This window comes from Pipistrellus kuhlii, unplaced genomic scaffold, assembly GCF_014108245.1.
Source record: "Pipistrellus kuhlii isolate mPipKuh1 unplaced genomic scaffold, mPipKuh1.p scaffold_m20_p_8, whole genome shotgun sequence".
NCBI lineage: Eukaryota > Metazoa > Chordata > Mammalia > Chiroptera > Vespertilionidae > Pipistrellus > Pipistrellus kuhlii.
The window spans coordinates 38065253-38086305 of NW_023425584.1; positions in this window are offsets into that span (position 1 = coordinate 38065253).

Sequence of the window (21053 nt, forward strand, 5' to 3'; positions counted from 1 at the left end):
CAAAGACAATGGTGGAAGAGTGGGTGTGGAGGAAGATACAGAGCCTGGTTCTAAAGCAACTGGGGAGGATCCTTCAGGTCTGTGAACAGCCATAAGGAGGGATGGCAGATGGAAATCAGATGGGGAAATCAGATGTTCTTCACCTGAAATGAGGAGCGGTTATTAAATAAAGGTTTGGGAATATAAGACAGCGTGAGAAGTGTGTGAAGAAAGCATGAAGAATGCTTATTCACATTAGAAGGGAGATTAGAAGTCATATTAAAGAAGCTGATGAAGTGAAATAAGATGGTCAATTGCTAGAGTCCATTTGGATAGGGATGAAAATGTTGAGATTGAAGGAGAGGAGGGATAACAGAAACAGACATTTAAGAGGAGGCTGGAGGGGTTTGGGAGTTCTCAAAAAATCTAATTAGACTGCTGGCTGGATTACCTTAAACTGATTATAAAGCTAACTACCATAAGTAAATATAGCTCAAGTGTGTTAAACCACATAAATGTTTTGGAATATAGAATGGAGCTGTTGCACAACAATGCCCAAATGCTTACTTTGGATTGACTAATCAAACCATAAACCTGAAGAGGTCAGGGGAATTCTCTTTCTCTCTTTTTTAATTGAATAGATGTCACCATACAATAACTTTGTTTTAAAAGTTGTAGTAGTTCTATAAATAGTTATGTGCCCTGGAGGAATAATTCTCACACTTTTTTTGGGGGGTGGTGGTGGTGGTGGTAATTTTACTTTCTTTGAAATGTTATATAGAATTTTAAAAAACAAGTTCCCATTTGCTTGGGTAACTACCATACCATCTTTAAACAGTGCGGATGTTCCCCCAAATAAGCCATATTTTAAAGTAAATCCTTTCCTTCTGAATTACAGAAGCCTCCTGAAAGTGGACAGGGTGGTGTTCACAGAGTCAATACAACACAAGATCTGGCATCGGATGCCCTGCATATAAGACCAGCCTTCCCATGCATTAAAGGAGTAACTTGGCAAAGCTACTCAACCTTCAGTTTCAGTTTCTTCATTTATAAAATGGGAAAGAAAACAACATCTTTCCCAGAGATTACACATGAGGATGAAATGAAGTAAGGTATTTGAATTCATCAACTCTGAGGGCTGGGTTCTGGGAGCTCCTCATTGAGGAATTCATATGTACATCAGAGGTTGAGAATGTGTGTCTAAGGCTAAGTGTACATTTCATCTGAGTCTCTGGAATGTCTTATAGTTTCTATAACCAAAACAAAACTATGGTGCTTATTTATTTTTAAATATATTTTTATTGATTTCAGAGAGGAAGGGAGAGGGAGAGAAAGAGAGAGAAACATCAAGGATGAGAGCAAATCATTGGTCGGCTGCCTCTTGCATGCCCCCAACTGGGGATGGAGCCTGCAGCCCAGGCATGTGCCCTTTACTGGAATTAAATCCGGGATCCTTCAGTCTACAGACTGACACTCTATTCATTGAGCCAAACCAGCTAGGGCAACCATGATGCTTATTTATGGACCACTGAGGGAATATACTCACTCTAAGGACTTTAAGAAAGCACTCTGTTGGCTATGACCCTTGAAACTGCTCCTGACTCCCTTCTTGAGCTGAAACAATCCACTTGCTTATCCTTCTTGAGAGACAATGCCAGTTCCTCACCATTATGGAGAGATTAACCCTGATTTAAGCCTCTAATTTTCCTGGCAAGAGCAGGGTTCAGGCTCTATTTATAGCAGGTCTTTGGACTAGAGTCTGGCTTTGTCTCTGAACTGACTTTTTTACCCTGGTGATTGTAAAGTCAGTTCTGATCAGGTTAAGAAACTGAATATCAGAGTGGCCTTCTAACTCTTCCTGCTTCAAATGAACATGTCTCAGGGAGCTGTATTTTTCTAGATGTAGAAATTGGAGAATTAGGAAATTAGTTGATTAAATTTATAAATAATATTATCCTTTTTATAAGGTTATGGGACTGGATTAGTCCAAAGAATACCTAGACATTTTTTAGCCATCAAAGGGTTACTCAGATCATACTCATCTCTTCTCCTCTTCCCTCTTCTACTCTTTCTTCCCCTCTCCTACTACCTCTCTTCTGTTCTTTTCCCTTCTGTTCTTTTCCCTTCTGTTCTTTTCCCTTCTCTTCTCTTCTCTTCTCTTCTCTTCTCTTCTCTTCTCTTCTCTTCTCTTCTCTTCTCTTCTCTTCTCTTCTCTTCTCTTATTCCTCCTCTCTCCCCTTCCCTTTTCTCATTTATTTATTATCTATCATTTATCTACCTATTGATCTGTAAGTCTGTCTGATCTATCTATCTATCTATCTATCTATCTATCTATCTATCATCATCTAACTACCTGTCACATGTCTTTGTTCACCTGTTGTTTTATTTTCATGGAAATGAGAGAAAAGGGTGATGAGGAAGTAGAAGTTATCTGAAATATCATTGGAGTTTTTTGGCAATGTTGCATGATAGCAAATCAATTACATATACATACTTGTACCATTTATTAAAATAATGATCAAGGAAGAAGAAGACTTTTCTGGAGCCAAATGAGGCACAATTTAGGGTAATGGGGAAAAACAGAGCAAAGGAAACTTGTTGGTTAAATGCTAGAATGCCAGGTGGCAAGAAAACAATTATAATCTCCTTTATCTCCCCAGAAGAATTGAGTCTAGTGGCTCCAACTCATGTGCTTCATTTTCCTGTTGCCACAAAAATATCTTCTCTATACTCTGGCTGGTTTGGCTCAGTGGATAGATCATTGGCCTGTGGACTGTTGGGTCCCAGGTTTGATTCCGGTCAAGGGCACATGCCTGGGTTGCAGGCTCATTCCCGAGTGGGGGGCGTGTATGAGGCAGCTGATCAATGATTCTTTCTCATCTTTGATGTTTCTCTCTCTCTCTCCCTCTTTCTTCCTCTCTGAAATAAGTAAAATGTCAAAAAAAATATCTTCCCTAAGACAATGGCCTTTTGGTCTACACCTGTTACCTTTGGGAGCAGCCAACAGCCCCACAGGTGCTCAGGCTGTGACAGTACTGCAATGAAGGGGGAGATCAGGGTGCTCCCAGTGAGACAGCTCCTCCCCCAGCCAGCTCACTGATGAGCTGTTCTCTTAGGAACCCTCACACATCCCAGCTAAATACTCTGGATGACACTGGTTATTCACATTCCTCCAGCTTTCCAGGACTATATTCAACACCCCCCGCATCCCAGTTACCTCAGTCAGTACTAGAAGCCAAAACCTCACAGACCATCATCATATGTTGCTTATCTCAAAATTGCCTTCTACCTCCCCTAATCTGACTCAATTTACTTTGCTTTCCTGTAATATCATATTCTTCCACTGTACTCTGGAATGCCTGGTTTGCCATCAGCAAACTCTCCTGTCTCACACTCTTTTCTGAATATTTGCTTCCCCTTCTTCCTCTAACTGAAACCTGGCTGTCCCTCTCACGTGGAAGATGTCTTTTCTTTTACTCCCCATTTGCCTCAGGACCTGTAGACAGAGTAAGTCTTGGTTTCCATATCTCTAAAATTTGTGGATAGTCCTTGGCCAGCCTCTCAGAGGTTCTCCAGAGAATCAAATGCACTCTGTAGGGTCTCTTCAACTGCAAGGAATTACTCAGCTACCTTTTGCATGTGTCACAGTCCTGGAATCTTCCAAGAAGTGATGTCTTTGGTATCCATGCCAGGAGCACTGTAAACTCACCTCCCTTACTGTCACTTTTCCATTGTCAGATCTATCCCACCTGATGTCTCAGCTGCTGTCATTCTTTCTGCTCCATGTAGGCCATGGAGCTGCCTGGTGCTTTAAATGGATGGACCATAAAGCCTTTGTGAAGTTGCCTGTATATCCTTTATGTCTGTACATATATCAGATTGTAAACCCCCAGAGGAGCAGAGCCAAGTTGTTAACTCATATTCACGGCTCTAAATTCAGTGCAGTGAGCAGATCGGTTTATCTTCATCATCATGATGAAGAGGAGTTGGAAGATTTTTCTCCCATTATATTGAATGCAACTACTGAATTTTACAGACTCCCTCTTAGAATTTTCTGGATCCTTTGAATTTGCATATCTTATTATCCCAGAGTGAAATCCAGGATAGAGAGGTAAATGGTCTGAAAACAAACTACTATAATCCATTCACTTTGGCTACAAAAATAAAACAACCCAAACCTAGTTTTTCTTGCAGTGTTTAAATCCAGATGGTAGTAAAATTTGACATTTCAATTCTGTTTGTGAAATTCATTTTGTTTTTAAATTGGGAAGAACCATGGAGCTAAAAATTGTCTGAAGTACTAGGAAGGCCTGGTGAGACCTCTTTAGGAGTTTTATTAATAAGAATTTAGAATTCTAAAATGAATTTGGAGGCAGTGTAGATAGAGCTGCAAATAACTGCAATAGGTATGAACCAGGGTGCCAATACCAAGAAGTGATGTGCTACCTCATATCTAACCTGAAAAAGAGGATTGGCTCGAACAGTAAAAGGAAACAGACATCTGGACAAAAATAAAAACTCTTTTGGTAGCCAAATTTAGTTAATTTTTTATAGTTTTCATTTTTTTGTTTATAATTCTCATTCCATAAGGTAGGTTATCATTCTCAACAATCTGTTCTGAACTTATATATGGTCTTTTAAAATAAATAAACATCAATATTGTAAAGATTCAGTTTAATTAATTAAACTCAAGATTTAGGGGTCCAGAATGTTCAAAACCAGGTAAGAAGGCCTCCTTACAGAATACTTTATTGGCAAGTTTTATTTCTGATTGGGTCTGTTCTATATTTATTCCTGGAAGAAATCAAAGAAACAAATCAAAGCATTTATATGTTATAAGCAGTGTATCAGTTAACTATCTTTGGTTGAAAGTGAAGAAAGCTCAATTCAAATAGGTTTACTATAAAAAGGGGATTTACTGCCTTTAAAACTGAGAAGTTCAGTGGGGAGACTGGCTTAACTGTTGTTTGACACAGATAATTCAGAAACATCTGCAGGCCTGCCAGGTCTCACCTCACTTCTCTCTCTTCCACATACAGGTTTCATTCTTAGAATTTCCCCTCTTGGCTGACAGAAGGCTGCAGCCTCCCAAGAATTCACACTGCCAGGACTTCAAGTCTGGTGGGGAGAAGGAGACCACTCATCCTCAGCATGTGAACAAAAGCCCCAGGTCTGGTAATCAGTGGCTGAATTGGGTCATGTGCCCATCCTGAAATCAATCACTTTGGGTAAAAGGATGGATCTGCTGATGAACTTAGTCTAGTCAAAGCTCACACTAGATTTAAGCATGGGAGTCAGCCATTCAAACCACATGGCTTGAAATGGGTGGGAGTGTTTCCTGTAAGGAGATTCATGATGAATACAGGGGCTAAAACAATATATATATATATCAGCTAGTGATATTTAATTAAAATACTTGACACTTTTATAGAATATTTACTAATATTGACTGTTTACAGTGTGCTAGGACATTGAGGTGAATACGAAAGGTGCACTCCTTCAGATTTCTTATGGGAAACCACTTGATTCTTAAAGCTGATGCTGCTATGAGAACTTTATGTTTCCTAGCTCTCATGTATTTAATTAAGAGGGTCTGAGTACCTGACTGCTTTGATATATTGTAGAAAGATAAATATATTAATGAGCTATTTTCTCACCTTTCTCCAGGGAAGCACACATTCTCTGGAGATTGAGAGAATAAATTTCTTCAAATACTTCCTTCCTTTTACTAACCATATTCTATATATAGATGAAGATGAGAAAGTTATTTCTAGCACTGGGCTGAAGGAAATTCCTTTGTGGTGTATTGCTAGCATATATATAAACTCTATATTTGTGTGGTGACAGTTACAGTTTCCTCCACTGGCTCTGGTTTGGTTCTCCTTTCCTCTGATGATTTTGTCTCTGTTTCCTTCCACATCTCTGCCCTCCTCCATAAATACATAATACTTATGTATGTGCATGTATATGTGCATGTGTTTATATACAATAGATATTTAAAATATTTATCAAATGATATGGCATATTCATCTGCCAATCAGAGTGGATGCCAGCCATGAGCAACAAGAACTATTTTAGTGGGACATAAAGGCTGTGAAGAAGCAGAAACCATGTTTTATGTAAAGAAGCAGAGATTCAAATTCACACAGAATAGGGTGAGGGAGCCAATCAAGAGTAAGAGAAGAACAGAACTAGGTCGAGAGTGAGGGTGATCGTGAGAGAGAAGGGAAGAGAATACTTAGTATCCAAATTGTCTCCATGTTTGATGGCTCCCATTCCTTTGAGGGCTGTCTCTATTGTACCATGGTTCTTCTGAGATACCTGTTTCTTTTATTGCTCTCTCGATTCTTCTAAACCACTCTCTTCCCTTTAAAAGCTACCTTGAGGGACTCTGTTTCTATAAACTAAAGCTAACTAAGTAAAATTAATGGGCACATAGAATTTTGTAACTTGCTATAATAACAAACATCTTCCATGTCCACAGATAGAACTAAATCCTCACTCTTGAGGCACAAGTCTACTTACTGATCCACAAATCCACATACTTTAAAGGCTTTTGGTACACACTGGAGCAAAAACAGTTGTCTTTAACAGTTTCATTTACTTGTCAAAAAATTAGCCACTAACCTGAGGACATAATCTATTTACAAAAAATCCATCTAAATGACTGATTACATATTGAAAATTGGCTGCCTTCCATAACTGTAAGCCAACACCCTAGATGTGACCAAAATAGAGTGACTAACTTTATTCGGTCCAAATCAAACTTAGTACTGAGTTCTTGGGGTTAGCTTTGCCAGCCACACTTTGGTTCTTTTTTATTTTTATTTTATTATTTTTTTAAAAATATATTTTTTATTGATTTTGTACAGAGAGGAAAGGAGAGAGATAGAGAGCTAGAAACATCGATGGGAGAGAGTCACCGATCAGCTGCCTCTTGCAGACCCCCTACTGGGGATATGCCCGCAACCAAGGTACATGCCCTTGACGGGAATCGAACCTGGGACCCTTCAGTCCCCAAGCCGACACTCTATCCATTGAGCCAAACCAGTCTCAGCACACTTTGGTTCTTTTTAACACTATGAAGTAAGAAGTGATCAGAGATTAGAAGAGGAATGTTTATTTAGTTATTTTATTTTATTTTTTAAAAAAGTATTTTTTTTTAATTGATTTTAGAGAGGAGGGGAAAGAGAGAGAAATAGAAACAATGATGAGATAAAATCATTAATTGTTCCCCACTGGGGTCCAAGTCTGCAAGCCAAGCCTGTGCCTTTTACCAGGAATCAAACCATTGACCTCCTCGTTCATAGGTCAGTACTCAACCACTGAGCCACATTGGCTGGTCTTATTTAGTTATTTAGCATGGCTGTGTTAGTGATAATGCTGCTCCAGAAAGTTTTCAAACACACAAAAACCTTTAATTTAGCTTCTAATGCTCAAGCTTTAAGTTTCCCACAACAAAAAATTTCTTGAGAGAGATCACTGAGAGTTGCAAGTACCTCTAGGTCTCTCTTTCTCAAAGATGTTGTCAGGATTGACCCAAAATAATTCTCCTAAATTCTGTGTCTTTGGTCAAGGTTCTCTCACCTTCAGCTTCACTGCAGTGAATATAAAGTGGAAGTTATCAAATAAGCAAAGAAAATTGTATAAGCTTTGATAGTATATCATATGAAATGCATTCTTAAGATTGTATTACCTAGATTGCTTACATATACACTAAATATCTTTATATTTTACACTGCACAGAGAGGTTAACTTATAGTTAATTGATGGTGATAATAGGTTTCATAAAGGGGTGCTCAATAGACGCTTGGTTAGAAATACAGTTGTTGCTATAGAAGAGAAAATTCTACTAATGACCTATAATAAAAATGTTGAGCATTAGTTTCCTTGTCAAGAGTGAAAATATTTATAATAATATTGTTTTTATGAGAAAATTCATGTCTATGTTGTGATAAAAATAACTTTTTTAGGGACTTAACTCACCTAAATGAAAGAATTGCTTGTCTCACAAATGTTTTATTTTTTTTGTGTGTATGTAAACTTAAAGGAAATTTGGTCAAAAACATTAATACAGTTTAAAATCGCTTTTGAATAGGATTCCTATTGACTAAGTTTGGACAGAAGAGTTGGAGCCAGCACTTGGAGGCTGGGTCATGGACTTTGGGAGTTTGAGATAGGATGTGCGAAGCTTTTCCACTACTGTATCTTCAGTGTCTAAATCAGTGCTTGGCACAGAGTAGGTGTTCAGTAAATATTTGCTGAAAGAATGACAGGTATATAAATCACCGGAAAGGCGATGAAGTTACCATATGACTTTCTTAAATTAATTCCTCACTTGACATTTGTGAATCACCCACCTGAGACTCAGTGCAAATGTTTGCCAATTATATACTATGGGTTTTCTCTCCCACCAGCAGACCTGGTTTGGAAATTTGTTTCTTAGCATGTCCATCATGTTATCCCTTTACCTTGTCTCCAAGGAGTGCATTCTCCAAAGAGTGATGCTCCTATGATTTTTCCTTCATCATTGGAGCAACAAATGATTTGCTGGTGGACCTGGCTACCAGTTTGCTGCCTCCATGAAGTTAGGAAGAGAAGTATGCTACATTAGTATTTACTTGCTTTCTGTGGTGTGCAGAAAGTGGAAGGGTTGACTTGCAAGGAGGAAGCCTAAGGGGCCAGAGTTTATACCCATGAAATCCCTTATTAGGAAAGATTATGGAGTTTTGGGATGGTTTAAAGTTCCAGTCTTAAGTTGAGGAATCCAAAATAGTATGGTGGAAAGAGTCTAAACAGGAATCAAAGAAAATTCACATGGATCCCTGGCTGCCTGAAAATGTTGTGGGTTCAATCTTCAGTTGGGGCATATATAAGAATAAAACAATGGATGTATAAATAAAATATGTGGAGGAACAAATCAATCTCTCTCTCTCTCTCTCTCTCTCTCTCTCTCTCTCTCTCTCTCTCTCTCTCTCTCTCTCTCTCCAAAAACAAATCAAGAAATAAAGAAAATTCACGTGAGAGTGGGCAACTAGAAACTTTCATAGGTCTTATTTTCTTCATCTGTTAAAAAAGAGACTTGGGTTAGGTAATCTCTAAGATCTTTTCCAGCCCTACAGCCCTGAAGTCTGTAATTTTTTTTTTTAGACCCAAGGCATTGATGAAAATATCATCTCTTCTTCATTATGGCTTCCATTCAGCTTCCTTCTGATTACCTATCCAGTGTTCCACTGTCCTTCCAGTACATACTTTTAAGATCTTACCAGCATTTTGACTGGGTTCCATAGCTTGTTATCCTGACAGCACTCTTCTTCATTTTGTTAACACTTAATAATTTATTCAAGTCAGATAATTCAGCTATTGTGTTTGAAACAACTAGTTTGGTGAGGTTGTAAAAGGAACCCATAAATTTATTAGGAGTGGCCTTAGACACAAATCAGCCTGTCTGCCCTATAGTTAGTGTCCATAACACACATATTTATACTCCCACTGTATTTTCCCCTGAGCCACAGCATTCCAGGACTCAGTGGCTGTGTGAGCCCTTGCAATTCTAGTCCATCATCTGGAACCATCTTTCTTACCTAATGTCACATGGACATACAGTCCTATCATAAGCATTAAAGATTAAGCATCTGTCTTGTTAGAAAAAGCCTGAGCTTCCATATTCCTAATTCAGATTTATTAACAGGTTATTGCCTGTTCTATTTTATTTTTATTTTTTTAAATATATTTTTTATTGATTTCAGAAGGGAAGGGAGAGAGATAGAGAGATAGAAACATCAATGATGAGAGAGAATCATTGATTGGCTACCTCCTGCACGTCCCCTACCGGGGGGGGGGGGGGGGGGGGGAGTTGAGCCCGCAACCCATGTGCCCTTGGCCAGAATCAACAGGCCAACGCTCTATCCACTGAGCCAAATCGGCTAGGGCTTCCTGTTCTATTTTAAAAAGGCTACTATATTATATTTGTTCTCTGAGAAAATTCTTAAATAAATAGATCTAGGCTCGCTAACCTCAGATTTCTATGTATTTATTAAATTAGGATGGTGAAGTTTAACAAGGAGGTCATAGCTTTAAGTTGACAATGTAAGTACTGGCTATAACTTATAGGTAAAGATTGAACAGAGATTCAGAGCCTGCGTAAAAATTTTAACCTTTGCTTATAAATGCAATGGTGTTAACTCCCTTAAAAAGACACTTTAAAAAAATGAAAACAGCACATAAATATATAGAGGTATCAACTATCCAAAGAGAAATATTACTTCTTCTTTGTTGGTGTTTTAGATGCTTAGATCACTGTCTGGAATCAGTAACTATCTAATCTGGGCATTTATGGAGTTCCAATGGGGACTTTTGTTAATAAACCCTTCATTTAAAACAGAGACTAACCAAGACTTGCAAATTCACAGCTTGTTTCTTAGGAGACTCATCTACCTCTTTGTATATTTCACATAGGGAAGTGGAAACTTGGAGAATGCAGATTTTCACACACATGACATGAACTTTAAAATAGATAGATGAAAAAGAGGCTCATTAAGACTTAATTCTTTAAAAAATATATTTTTATGGATTTCAGAGAAGAATCAAACCTGGGACCCTTCAGTCCACAAGCCGATGCTCTATCCACCGAGCCAAACCAGGTAAGGCAAGACTGAATTCTATAAAGAATCCTATTTGGTGTAACGCTATAGTCAAATAGAACCCACCCAGCCCAAGTCTCTGTGATTGGGGTATATTTCACTATTGTTGTATTCAAATTCATATGCAAGTTCATAGTCCTGTTCAAGGGCTCCCCTTTCATGATCCGCTGCTCTTCTGAGTGTCATATACTTATGACTATCATAGAATGTTCTCTACGGACAGTTCATATGGAATTCAGTACGTTTTGGGGCATGAGTGGGTTAGATGCTTCAAGGATAATGTGCAGATCTTTAAAGAAATATTTTTTATGGATTTCAGAGAGAGAAATGGAGAGGGAGAGAGGGATAGCAATATCAATAATGAAAAAGAATCATCTATTTGCTGCCTCCTGCATACCTTCTACTGGGGATTGAGCCCATAACCCGGGCTTGTGCCCTTGCCAGGAATTGAACTGTCACCTTCTGGTTTATGGATCAGTGCTCAACCACTGAGCTGCACTGGCCAAGCTGAAGATGCTTTTTATCTTACCTTCATATTTGACTAATAGTTTGGCTGAGTGTGAAATTCTAGATTGGAGATAATTTTCTTCTGATTTTGAAGCCATTGCATCTTTATCTTCTTGCTTCCAGAATTATTGTAAGATGTCTAAAGCTGTTCTTATTCCATATTTTTTTATATGCGATTTAAAATATCTTCAGAATTCATTTTCTTAATGTTGTGACATTTCATAATGATGTGCCTGGTGTGGATCTATTACATTAATTAGGCCAGGTATTTGTTGAGCCTTTTAATCTGGAAATTCATGTTCTTCTGTGTGAGGCGTTCTTGAATTATGAAATCATTTTCCTGAAGCAGCATAATTGAAGGCAGAGCTTCTTAACCGGATAAGTGTGTAACATTATTTGGGAGCATTTTTAAAATATACATTCTCAGGTCTCTGCTCTAGTGTTTCAGAATGATATATCTGAGGCAAGCTCTCAGTATATGTATTCTGAAAAAGCTTTTGGGGTAATTCTGATAAGTACTTTTGGACAAGAGCCATTATTTTTAGTGACTTATAGAGTATAGTCTAAGGTAGGGGTGTCGAACTCAATCAGAGAAGGGGCCAAAATCTAAAATCCAGCCTAAATCGTGGGCCGAATGGTTTACTGAACAGTCATAAACTGTCATTGTGATGGAAACGCAGAGGAGTGCAGTGATGACAGCGCGGTGCGGGCCACATTGCAAGGCCTGGCGGACGGATTTGGCCCGCGGGCCTTGTGTTTGACACATGTGGTCTAAGGAGTATGGTATCATGGACCAAAATTGTGTGAAAAAAATAGTACTTGAAATTAAACCTGGGTCCAATGATTCCTTCCCAATGATCACTTATAGTTACTGTGTGATCTTGGGCAAGTATTAAATGGGATTGATGATGATAAACTAGCTTGTTTTTTTGTGAGGTAAAATATAAAAATGCCTACTAAAGTGCCTGGAAACATTAAAGTCCTAGATTTCTCTCCCCCCAATTCCTGCGTGTGATATGAAGAAAATAGATCAAGATTAGAACTGTTTCTTGGAACATGCAAACCATAGCCTGCATTGTATTAGAAGGGCAGTGGGTACCAGGGAAGCAATTCATACTTCACATTCTCACAGCACTTGAAAGCTTGTTTATATTGACTCATGTGTTTAGATCTTATGTCACTCTGTAATTGCTCTTTAATAATTCTGATGGGTATTTTGCCTACCCAATCAAATAACAAACTACACAAAGGTAGGGATGCTGTCTCTAAATTCTGAGTCATTCATAGTACCAGGGACAGGGTTCTGTGTGTCAAACATTCCTTTTTTAGTGATAACAGCCTACAATGAGACATTTATTCATTCTTTTGATTGATTGAGGAGATAGAATATGAATAAAACAGAGCTTAGGAGTTTAGGAAAATGTGATTACCAAATCAAATATCCAACATGATGTGTCTTAGCAGTTGTCTGGATGGCATGATTATGCAGATTTATTGGTGCTTTGCTTTAAATATCCATTAGGAAGACAAAAGCAGTATTATTTATCTGTTTTTACTGTTGACTCTGGTTGACTATTCATCCCTTTATTGTTCCTGGGTGACATTATTGGCATACATAAAATTATAATATCTAAAACATGCATGGTTTCCATTTTATTCATAAGAACTTTCAGGACAAGAACCCTGTCTTAATAACTTTCATATTTGCAATGTCTAGATGTATGCCTGGCATATAATAAGCACTCAGCATAAATTTTATTGATGAATCTTTATATTTATACATAATTCTGAATAATGATATAAGACAGTAATTTTTTGGAATGCTGAGAATTTATTGGTTTTCAAAATAGAACATTAGTTTTTCTCAGACTTTGTGGAATACACACTTCTAGGTATTTTACTGTAGATATCTATAATCATCTTATCTTACCAAAGTTATGAACTTGGGGTTTATGTTATTTGACTTTACAGCATTCTGACTTTTCAATTCAATATGATAAATATTCACGAAACCTCTTCTATTTTCAAGATTTTTTGAAATTCCACTGCAATGGTAAATTTATTTAGAAATGGAACATTTAAGGCTGACATTTGATAATTTAAGCAATCTTGCATTGATAAGTATTCTTTAATCAAAGCATTTTTACTGTGGAATATTTCAGAGTTGCATCATATATTTAACAATTACTTAGTTGCAAGTGATTTTTTTATTGTAGTAAAATTCATATAATATGAAAGTCACCATTTTAATCCTTTAAAAGTGTATAATTCATTGCCATTTGTGACATTCACAATGTATTGGAACTATTGCCACCACCAACTTCAGATATTTTTATCACCCCAAAAGGAAATAAGACATGAATCACTCTCCCCACCACAATGTTCTTAGCAGACACTACTATGTTTTCTGTGTCTATAAATTAGCATCTTCTGAATAGTTCATAGTTCTGGCTTCTTTTACTTAGCATAATTTTTTTCCTAGGTTCATCAGTATTGTTCCTTTATAAGGCTGAATCATATTCCATTGTGTGTATATGCTACATTTTGTTTATCCACTCATCTGTCAATGGGCATTTGCATTTTTCCCATCCTGTTATGAATAGTGCTGCTATGAACATTCATGTATAAGTATCTATTTTAGTCCTTATGTTTTTTTTAAATATCTTATTGGTTTTAGAGAGAAAGAAAGGGAAAGAGAGAGAAACATTATATATGAGGGGGAAACATTGATCAGTTATCTCCTGTATGCATCCAATCAAGATTGAACTTGCAACCTGGGTATGTGCCCTGAGCAGGAATTGAATCGGCTACCTTTCAGAGATGATGTTCAACCAACTGAGCCTCACTGGCCAGGCCTGAGTCCTTGTTTTTTATTCTTTTGAGTTTATACATGGCACTGAAATCTGTTGGGTCATGTGGTAATTCTTTGAGGAACTGTCAAAAATCATCACTTTTTTCATTCCCACTAGCAATGTATGAGAGTTCCAATTTCTCCATATCCTTAACACTTGTTACTTTTTAAAAATTCTAGCTGCCCTATAAATGATTTTAAACTTTACTACAAATTCTTATCCACCCACATAGCATATTTATAGCTTTTCATTGTGTATTTCTGGGACAGTTCTGAATTTTGGTTCAGTGCTACCGTGAGGACACTTGTGCACTGAGCAGAGGGAATGTGGTGTTCTGTGTAATTTCCTGGTTATGCTAGCAGTGCTCTCAGACCGCCCAGCACTGTGTTGTTTGTGTGTCTGGGAATATCAGACTTGGGGTGTTACTGTTGATTGCTATGGACAGTTTTCATCTTTGTAGGGAAGATTTATAAGTTTATGACTAGAGTGAAGATTTTTTTTTACCACATCCAAATAACTCTAAGCCAACAAATACAGGCTGAATAATCATTCTTACTGTTTTGATGTCACAAAGAGTACATTTGCAATAGCTCCACTCTTCTGCTAAAAAGAAGTGTCTCTGTTAGAAAATTACTTTAGACTGCAGTATTTTGGCAAGTTTAAGAGTTTTTCTATCTGATTTATGACAGCATTTTCTCCTTTGAGAGAAATTTACATAGTAAGATATATAAGGAATTATAAAAAGCAGCAGTATTTAAACACATTGTTATGTACAGGCATGACTTAATGAGCTGAACTGTTGAATGGGTATACAAAAGAGGTTTTTTTTTTTTTAGTTCACCTAGGGGTAGAATAGGGCTACAATATTTATGCCACATTTTCAATTGTTACAGATTGCTTTCAGAATCCAGAGGAGATCTCTGAGTTAAGTATAAAGTTTCAGAGATAAATATAAACAGACAATGGTCCATTCTTTCCATTAGTTAACAATCTCCCTCAGGATATGAGTTAGGGTCTTAAGCCATGCAATTGAAAAATACTCCCCCCCCCCCCACACACACACCTTATTGATTGATTAGGGATATGTGGTTTAAGTATTAGGCTGTTATTAACTTTCTTATGCACCTCCCTAAAGAAGCCTATTAGGTAGAAATATAAATATATAGGAATCATTTTTAATACTGTCTGGTGCTATATTATTTGGAAGGAGAAATTAGCTCTGTTGGAAGGGAAATCTTTATTACTAGTATAAAGCATCTCAAAAGATATCAGACAGTCTTCCAAGTGCTAATAGCTAACCTAACTGGGACAGAAACTGTAAGTAAGAATAAAAGGCAAAGTAAAGCCCAACATCTATAGTTTTCAGCATATAAGCACAGGACTTTGAGAAGCACTATTATACAACTGCATGCATAGTAGTAGTCTTTACAAAAGTGTTTTTTAGAATTAATTAGAATAATGTAGGAAAGAAAAAATGCTATAAACTAAACTCAACCAAAATATTTAACTGAAAGGATAAGATAATCCAAGAGGGAATCTTTGTTGCTATCCCCAAAGGACCTCAAAATTTGTTTACCTCTAATTCAAGATGTCTGTTTAGTGCCTTCTACATGCCAGGCACAGAGATGAAACAAAGAAATGGGATGAAGAGTAGACAGGGACCATCACTGTTCTTGCTCAGTGGTTAGAGGATCAGCCTATGCACCTGCGGTCAGGAGTTTGATTCCTAGTTAAGGGCATGTACCTGGGTTGCAGGTTTGATCCCTGCACAGCACACGTGGGAATCAACCAATCAATGTGTCTTTGTCACTTTAGTGTTTCTCTCTCTGTCCCCCTCTTCTCTCTCTTCCACTCTCTCTAAAAATCAATGGAAAAAATATCCTCATTCCTTGGATGAGGATTAAAAAAAAAAAAAAGGGAATGGGAGGAATGTAAACAAAGATGTGCAGCCATAAAAGTATGTACTAAGGTCAGGAGCAGGCAGGGGAAGAAAGAGGAGGAACACATTAACTCTGTCAGTGGTGGCATAGCAGAAGGAATTAACAAAGGAAATGACTCACTGAGCTCAGTTTTGAAGGTAAATGCTGGCTTATCAGGAAGGCAATGCACAGGATATTCTGGATGGCAGGGGAAAACGTGGGAATTAGTGCACTCAACTAGCTTCCTAATGATTCTGTTGAACCCTAAAGTTTCAAGCTGACTGCCGCCTGGGATGGGCTTGAAGGAATGAGCAAGAACAAATTTTGGGAGATTATCTAGGAGGTGATATGATTTTCCAAGTGAAGAGGTTTGAGCAGGGACAATAGGGAAAGAAGGATGAAGTGAAGATGATGGACTCAATAGAGACATTTTGGAGATAAAATCAAATTCAGTTGGTGATCAGACTGAGTGAAGAGGAGGGTTTTAAGCCAGGTTTCTAGCTTAACTGGGTCATGCATCAATAGTTATTATTAATGTTTTAATAAATTATATTTTTTCTTTAAGTATATGATTTAAACATTTTGTATATCCCTAAATTTGATTTATTGTTTCCTTTTGGACCAATCCATTATTTTGTTGTTGTTGAGTTTTATAGTAGAAATAATAGGGGGGAGAGGGGAAGAGAGAAACATGTCAATTTATTGAGCTCTATTACAGTCAACTTGTCAGGAAAATGTTTATTTATTTAGTTGTCTCTCCCAGAGTATCTATTTGCCTCTATGAATTAAATGAACAAGCAGTTTTATTTCTGATTATTTCTGAGAGAACTTACACTTGCATAATGTAAGTCTGAGTTATCACATGACTGGTCTTTAGGAGCATTAGCCACAAGAGACAGTGAGGTTTAGTAGGCAGATCTTTGAAATCAAGCAAAACCCAGTAACATTGTCAAGTATGCAGATTTGTCTCTGTCACTGTCCCTCTTTCTGGTCCTGTCCTGAAAAAGAGACTCCTTCCATATTATTTTTGTCTGTTGTTGCTACTAACTCTCATCAACTAATATGCAAACTGATAAAAACCAAAGCTGCAATTCTTTTAAAAGTGTGGCGGGGATGATAGTCTTCCCCCGCCCCTCTGCTTCCCTGAATTTCCCAGCCTTCTGTAAAAAGGGTAGGTTGGCCAGCAGACTGTGGATGGAAAGGATGAACTCTACTTGTAGACTTGCTTGATCTGCATGCCATGAATCTAAAATATCCTGCACCCTCTTTCATGCTCTCCTTGCCTCATCACTGATTCCCTTAAAGGACTTCAAACCTCTGCATCAGACTTTGCATGAACAAGACATACTTTTGTTATGTCAGGTCACTAAGATTCCAGCTTATTCAACTAGCTTCTGTAGCATAGTCTACTGTGATCAATGCTTAAGTTATTTTTAATTTCATAGGTGACTATTATGGACATTAGGTCACCAATGAATGAAGCTAATGGGACAAAAGGGGACTCTTGGTACAATCTTAAGTCAAATCATGATTATCCTCTTTGAGCCCTAAGGATATTGTATTGACATCAGTACTTGTCCCTTACTTGTGTGGTCCTGCTCCCACCATGTTTTTAATTTTTTGATTTACAGACTGGGGTAGTTAATATAATAGAATTATTGTGGGGATTTAAAGAGTTGCCATTCCGGTCAAGGGCATGCACCTAATTGCAGGCACATCCCCAGTAGGAGGTGTGCAGGAGGCAGCTGATCGTTGTTTCTCTCCTATTGATGTTTCTAGTTCTCCATCCCTCTCTCTTCCTCTCTATAAAAATAAATAAAATATATTAAAAAAAGAGTTGCCATATGTGAAATGTCCAGACCAGTGCCTAGCACATAGCAGGTGCTAGAACCATCCTGGAGAGCACTGGAGATGTGATCTCATAATTAACTTAGTATACTTCTGATGTGATTCCCAGATGGGTGTTATTTACATTAGTGACATCTAGTAGTTTTCAAATTCTTACTTAAAAATTGAACTCTCTGCCAAAACCGGTTTGGTTCAGTGGATAGAGCGTCGGTCTGAGGACTGAAAGGTTCGATTCCGGTCAAGGGCATGTACATTAGCTGCGGGCACATACCCTGTAGAGGGTGTGCAGGAGGCAGCTGGTCGATGTTTCTCTCTCATCGATGTTTCTAGCTCTCTTTCCCTCTCCCTTCCTCTTTGTGGAAAATCAATAAAATATATTTAAAAATAATTGAACTGTTTTCCAGTGCCACAGGGCTCTGACTGCCCTGCATGAATAAGTGTCCAGTAAATGATAGCTACTGTTATTTTCTTGCTGCTCTTTAAAAGCAACAGGGGGTGAGGGTGACATTGTCATTGTAGGACTGATTATTCTTCAGGCCCAGAAAGGCTGACTCTCCCTGGCTTAGGCTGTTCGCTGGGCAATGGTGTGCAACTGGTTGGACTGATGCCAATCAAACAAATTTGTTCTAAAGGCCAGAAAAACTGGACTGAGCATAATAACTACGTGTTCTAATTATGTTTATCCTTGAATTGTTTCTTTCTGTAAACAATTGCTGGAAGAGTGTTGAATGGGAGTGGGGTGGTAATTTTCAAACCTGTATCCAGTCCACCATAATTCCCCGCTTTACTATTATATGACAGCAAAACTGACTTAACCTTCCCAGCTCCATTTCTTCACCTTTTAAATGAGAGTTTGGACTAAAGGATCTCTAAGGATTCTTTCTGTAATCTTTTATAAACCAAACAAATTTAAGTTCCACATGGCTCAGTCTGTGTAAGAAGGAATTCAAAGAAATTGTGTGATACCCAAGAAGTAATTAGAGTTCTTAAAATATTATTTTAGTTTTTCAATAATTTGCCAAACTGGGGTTTGCTTTTCTTTTCTTTTCTTTCTTTTTTTGAGAGTATTCGTTTAAAAAAATAACACCATCACACATTTCACCAGACAATGCACCCATTTAAAGCGTACAATTTAATATGAGGTATGCATTCTTAATATAGAAAAAGTCTTAAAATCTCTGTACTTCACTGTCATCTTCATCCCTTTTCACATGGACATCGGATGCTCCTCAAAACTCTGAATCTTCAACTGACACCTCCCAACCCTGAAAACTTCCCTGACATCCATTTTACATGATTCTCCTTCCTTCTCTTGCCACCTCTCTCAGCTCTTTAATATGTATGATAAACTGGGACTTGTCCATTTTTCTGTTTTCTCTGCTCCTTATTCAGATTCTGAGCAACAAAGGAGAGTCCAAGAGCAACCTGGACAGTTAAGAAAAATTTCTATTTTGACATAAAAGGAGGACCTGGGACCTGGAGGGAGGACTGTGAAATCCCCCACTTACCTGTCATTCCTGTTTCTCTGTGGGCACAACGTGGCTCCTCCTCACACTTGTTCCTCTCTGCATGCCCAGGCGGCTCTGCCATCATGCACACCTGGAAGTGCAGCGCTGTGTCTGAGGGAGGCCTAGGGTTTCAGGGGACAAACTGTTGAAACATTCTCACAGATTGATGCAGATTACACTTGTCCCATTTGTGCTGTAAAATTGTAAGGCTTTCCTACTTATGTTTTCTCTTCTACCCAAGGGGAGTAGACCTCTTGATAGCATCTCTGGGATGGTGTGGGTGTGCCCATGCAGTGACAGGCCTGCCCTTGTCTGCTGCAGCAGGCCCTTCCCTGATAAGGCCACACTAGGCCTCTCAGCTCCCCAGGAAGTCATCTCCCTGCAGGGTGAACATTTCACTGTGATTTAGTTTGTTGTTTCACTGAATTTCATACAGATGAAAATCAATTAAATAATAAATATTTATTAAGCACCTGCTGTGTTCAAACTGTGCCCTAAGTATTCTGTATAATACAGGGTCCCTAGACTCATATGGTTTTAAAATGGAAAAGCATATATATATATATACATTGAACATTATCATAGTAGACCTAAAAAGAAGATTATTTTTTGGGGGGCAAATTGGAATTCTTTTTTTAAAATGGGAAATATCTTTGTAATAGATTGATATTGGATAAATAATAAATAATGCATTATTTATTGTAAAAATTTTTTGGTAATACATAGAAATATAAATGAAAAAGTATAAGGAGAAATTTTGTTTCCTAGAAACCTTTAGATGTTTTAAAGATTTTTAATTTTTAAGATTTAGTATTTAAAAATATTTTTATTGATTTTTAGGGAGAGAGGAATGGAAAGGGAGAGAGAGAAACATCCATATGGGAGTGAAACATTGATCGACTACCTCCTGTACTTCTTTACTAGGGATCCAGCATGTGCCCAGATTCAGAATTGAACAGCAATCTTTTGACACTCAACCGAGTCAAACTGTCAAGGGTAAGAAATTATTAGAGGTTTTCTTTTTCTTTATTAAGGTATTACATATGTGTCTTTATCCCCCATAGCTCTCCCACCCCCTTCCCACTCTTGACCTCACCCTCCTGGTGTCTGTGTCCATTGGTCAGGCTTATATGCATGCATACAAGTCCTTTGGTTGATCTCTCTCCCTTACCCCTACTCTCCCCTACTTTTCCTCTGAGGTTTGATGGTCTGATCAATGCTTCTCTGTCTCAGATCTGTTTTTGTTCATCAGTTTATGTTGTTTATTATATTCTACAAATGAATGAGATCACATCATATTTATCTTTCTCTGACTGGCTTATTTAGCTTAGCATAATGTTTTCCAGTTCTATCCATGCTGTTGCAAATGGTAAGAATTCCTTCTTTTTTTTTTTTTTTTTTTTTTTTTTGCAGCATAGTATTCCATTATGTAGATGTACCACAGTTTTTTAATTCACTCCTCTGCTGATGGGCACTTAGGCTGTTTCTAAATCTTAGCTATGGTAAATTGTGCTGCTATGAACATAGGGGTGCATATATCCTTTCTGATCTGTGTTTCTAGATTTTTGGGATATATTCCTAGAAGTGGGATCACTGAGTCAAATGGGAGTTTCATTTTTATAGTTTTTTTTCAGGAAACTCCATACTGGCTGCACCAGTCTGCAATTATCCACAATGGCTGCACCAGTTTGCATTCCCACCAATAGTGCACAAGCGTTCCTTTTTCTCCGCATCCTCTCCAGCACTTGACATTTGTTGATTTGTTGATGATAGCCATTCTGACAGGTGTGAGATGAC